This window comes from Panthera tigris, chromosome F3 (assembly GCF_018350195.1).
Source record: "Panthera tigris isolate Pti1 chromosome F3, P.tigris_Pti1_mat1.1, whole genome shotgun sequence".
Lineage (NCBI taxonomy): Eukaryota > Metazoa > Chordata > Mammalia > Carnivora > Felidae > Panthera > Panthera tigris.
In genome coordinates this window covers 7,279,158-7,285,157 of record NC_056678.1, presented here as the reverse complement: position 1 = coordinate 7,285,157, position 6,000 = coordinate 7,279,158, and positions in this window count along the sequence as shown.

Here is a 6,000-nt window from a genome sequence, read left to right as displayed (position 1 = left end):
CCATGAAATCAACTCTAAAATGTTACTCCTCGTACGTAAATCATGAAACACAATCCTCCTTGTTCTCTTATGAGCTTTACAAGCTAATGTTTAAGATCAGTGTTTACGTTCCTTTCTAAAGGTTATACCATAATCTTCGGCCAGCAGAAATAAAATTCTGGCTCTCTGACTTGCATGGTACTTCTTTTAACTAGAAAGAAAAATACTTTTTATTTAAAATTGACAATTATTGGTGGATTCCATTTTATCGTAAGTTCACTTCTGGCTTCTTTAGAAGCAGGCCTCTATATCAAGCTCATCATCATTCTCCAATGGAACGCCTCTTCCACAAACAGCCCACACAACACTGAACTCAACATCTATCCTTTCCAGCGTCCTCCCCCTGCCAAGGGGCCTCCACCTTCCGGACAGCACCACTCTCCACCTGCTTTCCTTGTCCAATCAGCAAGCCCCACCAATTTCCCCCTCTCTCAAATCTTCCAGACACCTGCCACACTCCTCAGCCTACCATCAATTCTTCAATAGATTGCAGTAGCCTCCCAGTGACCTTCCTGCCTCCAGCCTTCATACCTGCCAAGCCATTCTGGGTTTGCGACAGATGATGTTCTAAAATGAAAATCTGACCGTGTTGCTCTCTTGCCTAAACCTTCCTCTGGCTGCTTTTAGGATTAAGTCTAAACTCCTGGCCATGGGACATAGGCCTTGTGTTCTGGTCGCTGCTTACCTACCTGACCTATGATCAATGCCACTGCCACAGCCAGATCGTGCTAACCGTGTATCTACATGAACTGGACTTGGGTGTTTCCATCTCTAAAAGGCATTGGGTTTCTCAGTGACCTATTGCTGTATAATCACCATCTGCAAACCAACAACATGATTTATTTTTTGCCTAGGCTCCATTTGGTTGTGCTCAGTGTAAAGGTATACCAGGCTGGTAAGATGGCCTCACTCACATGAGTAGCAGTTGGCTGGAGGCCTTCAGGCTCTTGCGTGGACCTCATTCTCTGGTAGGCTAGAACATCTTATAATGGTATCGGGGCAGCATTTGAAGGCAGCAAGTGCAGAAGATCCAAAGCCTTTTATAGCCTAGCCTTGAATGTCATGTAACATTGCTTCCTCTATATTTTATTGGCAAGACAAGTTCCAGGGCCTGCCCAAATTCCATTAAATAGGCTCCTTATCTTGATGGGAAGAATGCCAAAGTCACATGTGCACATCCATGCAAAGGGACATGCAGACCATTTAGGAATATGTGACTGCAGTTTGCAATTTGTGTCATGGGCATAAGCTAAAAGTTTCTGAAGGGGATGGGGAGAAACCAAAGGGACACGACCATTCCGTTGACCCTGATGAAATCCGGGAAGCTGAGGAGTGTGGCTAGCCTGAGGCAGAGAGTGGGTCTGACATTAGATAAGACGGACCTGAATACTCCTCTTACAGTAAGGCACCATGGTTTTCTTTTATAATTACCATTTTTAACGTGCTGTGAGCCAGGGCAGCCACCAGAAGGGATATAAAGGAGGTAACCAGGCAGGATACCTTTCTACTCTCTGAACCTATTAATCACATAGAACACTTTTGTGTTTAAATTTTCTAGGGGTGAAGAAGTAAGAACACTTATCAAACAATGTAAACATCACTTGCATTACCTTGGTGTCCAGCCTGGATTTCTATCTATCAGAAACAAGAGCCCCAATAACATCAGCACCATGACAACAGGGCAATTTATTTTTTTTAATGTTTTATTATTTATTCTTGAGAGAGAGAGAGAGAGAGCAGGGAAGGGGCAGAGCGAGAGAGGGAGACACAGAATCTAAAGTGGGCTCTGGACTCTGAGCTGTCAGCACAGTCTGATGCAGGGCTTGAACTTACGAACTGTGAGATCATCACCTGAGTCGGAGTCGGACACTCAACCAACTGAGCCACCTGGGCACATCAAAGGGGCAATTTCTGAACAGCATCATGCATTTTATCAACGCACGCCCACCGCAGAAAGTGCAGGTAAGTTGAAGGAAAAAAGCAAATGTCTCCCAAAATCCCACAGCCCAGAGCTAACCACCAGAAAGAGTTGGGCATGATTTTAACCAGTACTCAAAAAACACATTCACTTAGAGGTTCCCTCCTTCCTGAGTCTCAATGTGAAACGTCAGCATCTTAGGTTTTGCCAAGGCTGCAGGTTTCTTGGCCTCTAGTATCTGCTGTAAGTCAGGGTCAGAGTCAACTTGGGAGCCAAGCCCAAGAATCAGGATACCCAAGCCACTGGACATGAGAGAGCAATCCCATCCAAGGACATTCCAGGGCAAATCGAGGAAATGAATTCAGGTGAGACATGAACACCAGACCCCAGTTCTGCACTGTGTGACTGGGAAGAGCAGAGGAGCATCATCCAAATTGCTAGAGGACCTCCTCCCCAGAACCTGAGAGATTCCTGCTGCTCAAAAGCTAGGGGGAGAGACCATTGGAATTAGCCACACCTCCTGGCTGGATTGTGGGCCCCCTCAGTCTTGGGCATGATCACAAATAAGCTGACATCAAACCAGAAATTTTAATAAATGCTGGAAGATTTATAAGTCCCAAAAAAATCTTAACTGCCAAGGTAGTGGTGGGGGGCAGGGAGGGGGGGAAACCCTCACAATGATCTTATCTTTGTATGTATCCTTTGCTGCCTGGAAACTGAGATTTCCTTGGGAATGATACGGTCACAGGATTGATGAAGGGCAAAGGGAGGCAGCCTCTGAAGGCCGTCCTCTGTGCACCCTGAGACAGAAGGGACATGAGGCAGGTGTCTGTGTGTGTTGGGAGGTAGGCGCTGGGCTTCAAAGTGTTTCCATTTTGTCCTCGTTAGGTAACAATGAACGTGTGATTTCCTTAGTCACTTACAGTAGAGAAATCTACAAAAGTGATTTCTCAATAGCCTTTGCAGGAGAGTTGGAGAAACATAGGAGGTACAACTGCAGTGAGTTATAAAAAATGGCTTTTCAAGTTGAGCAGTAAATTAGTTCGGGCAGACATTCTGAAGGGCAAATAGGGAATCTGTACTTCAGATCTGCAGCCAACTCTTCTGTTGTCACTGGGATGAGAATAACGCACCAAAGCCATTGGTAGTGGCCACAATGGGCTCAGAGCATACTTTTCAAAAGATTAACATTAAACTTCTTCAGGAGTAAATGAGCGTGTTTTCTTTTGTTACTTCTTCTTTTATAATAATTTGTTAACATTACGGGAACAGTTATAGGTGTCATCTGGTTCAGTGGGTGAAATGAGTTTGGGGCTTTTTTTTTTAGTCTCTCTAAAGAGAAAGTAAGTTGGTAGACTAATTCCTAATGACAGCAAAGTTGCCAACATGAATGAAATTGCATGAGTTGTGTGTGTGTGTGTGTGTGTGTGTGTACGTGTGTGCACGTGTGCATGTATGTTTCAGGACCAGGTGGTTAGAAAATGGAAGATGAAAATAAAGGATGTCCTGTCCAATGGCTTCCATGTAACAGATGACAAGCTATAAGAAATATTAGTGTCATCTTGAGCCAAAACTATATTTCAGCCCAAGGTTACATTTTCATAATCACACCCTGTATTTGGTTTTTGCCACTTTTTAGGTACTTCCTAGACAGCCTGAGAACCCACAAGAGCATCTGTATGTCCCAGTTTTGAGTAATAATGCCACCATAAAATTCTGGGGGTACCTGGATGGCTCAGTTGGTTAAGTGTCCAACTCTTGATTTCAGCTCAGGTCATGATATCACAGTTTGTGAGTTAAGCCACTTCTGGCTCTGTGCTGACAAGGCAGAGCCTGCTTGGGATTCTCCCTCTCTCCCTCTCTCTCTGCCCCTCCCCTGCTCATGTACACATGCACACTAAATAAATAAATAAATAAATAAATAAATAAATAAATAAATATTTAAAAAATAATGCTACCAGCAAATTCTGCTTTCTGAAGGAATATTGGCTATGTTTATGTGATACTTGGAGTATTTATTATGCCTTATTATGCCAATACAGCAAAAATCAGAGCAATTCTGATTTAGCGGTGACTATCAACTTATTTTCACTTTTTTCCAAATTAGTAGATAGTTAAATTGAGTTGTATTGATACCACAATTGCTTCTGTCTCAATTATCTTAAAAATTCATTTAAATTTTTTCCTTTGGTCTATGTTATGAAATTTTGAGCCTCACTTCTCAATATTTCATTAAGGAGATTGGGTCTATCAGTAAGAACTCCACATGTGCACCATGCCAGAGTTGCAAGATAGACCTTTTAGAGGAAATTTAAAATTATTTCTTTCCATTTAAGAGTTTCCTTCCTATTTGGGCATATAGAAAATTCACGCAATAGAACACAGAAAATTCTGTAAGAAGAGCTGTAAACATGTACTATGATGGTTACTGGAAACATTGTGGGATTGCACTTCCGTAACATCCTTAGAGTTAGGCAGGGCTGCATGATTTGTTTGGTCAATGAAATATGAATAGAAGTGATGTGTCATTTCCAGTAGAAGCTTTAAGAGCTTCTATTTAGGCTATTTAAGCTTCTATTTAAGCTATTTAAGAGCATGAGAGTGATTCACACATTTTCCACCTACTTCAGGCTGACACCCAGCTGCCGGGGTCCCAAGTGAGCATGAGAAGCAGAGCTCCCCGTGGGGGAAATTTGTTAACATGGCATAACCTAGCCTATCCTGACTTATTCAAAACAGAAAATTTGTAATAAATAAGTCTATCAATGCTGAGAGAGGACATATTAGTTGGAGTCTTAGGTTGAAAGTCTCAAAATCTATTCTGAATGTTCTGGATAGATTTAAAAATAAGGGATTTATTTGAAAGTATGGGTGGAGAGACTCACAGAAGTGATGGAGAACAAGGCTTGAAGAGTGGGTCAGGACAAAGGGATTCCCTCACAGGGCTGGACAGCAGAAAATACGGGCTGCTGGGAGAACATTTTTAGCCTACTCGCCTCTGTGTAGCAAGACTGCCCTCTCTCATTCACTGTTCAAACTCCCACTGAGAATGTCCAGGCAGCTACAACTCAGTTCACCTGTCCTCATCCACACCAACAAAACTGCCACCAGTGCAGAATTCATGGTGAAAGGAGATGACTGTGCTAACAGGAATTATGAAGATGTTGCAAGGCCAAAGAGTGATAAATAGACTCTAAGTGGCAGAAGTAGAAATCCTTGAAATGAAGAGCATCACTTACACTAGAACTAAAGCAAGATGTTAGCCAACTAAACTTCAGAATTCCCCACCTCCTGCCACCCCATCCCACTGTGATAGAAGCAATGCCTGAGCTGCTTCCTAAACCAGGGGTTTCCTGCAGAACCCTTAGCAGCCAGATGGATTCTTGGACAGACCACACTCACTTTTCTCCTTCTGCTATTGCTGCTGACTCATTCCAGCTTTTAAAATACCTCATTATCCAAGAACCTCCTTTCTAGAAAGGTCATACAAGTAGTCTCAGGAGGCTACCTGTATTCCTCCAGCCACATCAGAGAAAAGCAGCCTCAGAATTATGACACGGCAGGTTAGGATACTGAGGTGAAGGCCTTTATAAAGGCAATTTTCTGTTGGTATTCACTTCTTCTTGGGTGGCATTTAGTAAATATCATTGACTGAAATTGACTAAACATAGCCATTTGACTTCATAAAGAAAGAGTCTCCTTAAAACTAAGGAGTGCCCTTTTCTTGGCATTTAATATGTAAGAAAAATGCTTTAAAAAGAAAACAGAGCTCCCTTAATTACTATCAGCATAGGAGAAATGCATTGATGTGTCTTCCTAGTAACAGGTTTCCTCTTTTTCTTAAGTCAAATATAAGCAAACTTCAGTATATTCATGTGTGTGTGACAAATGAGAGCAAACCTTATTGTACTCTATTCAGGAAAAATGCTCCCAAGACCCAAACAAAAGAGTGTCATTGTGACACCCTCAATAGCCCCAGGATTTAGTCTTTGGGAGCATTCTGTGCAAAATCTGGAAGAATAATGACAAATACTTAACACTGA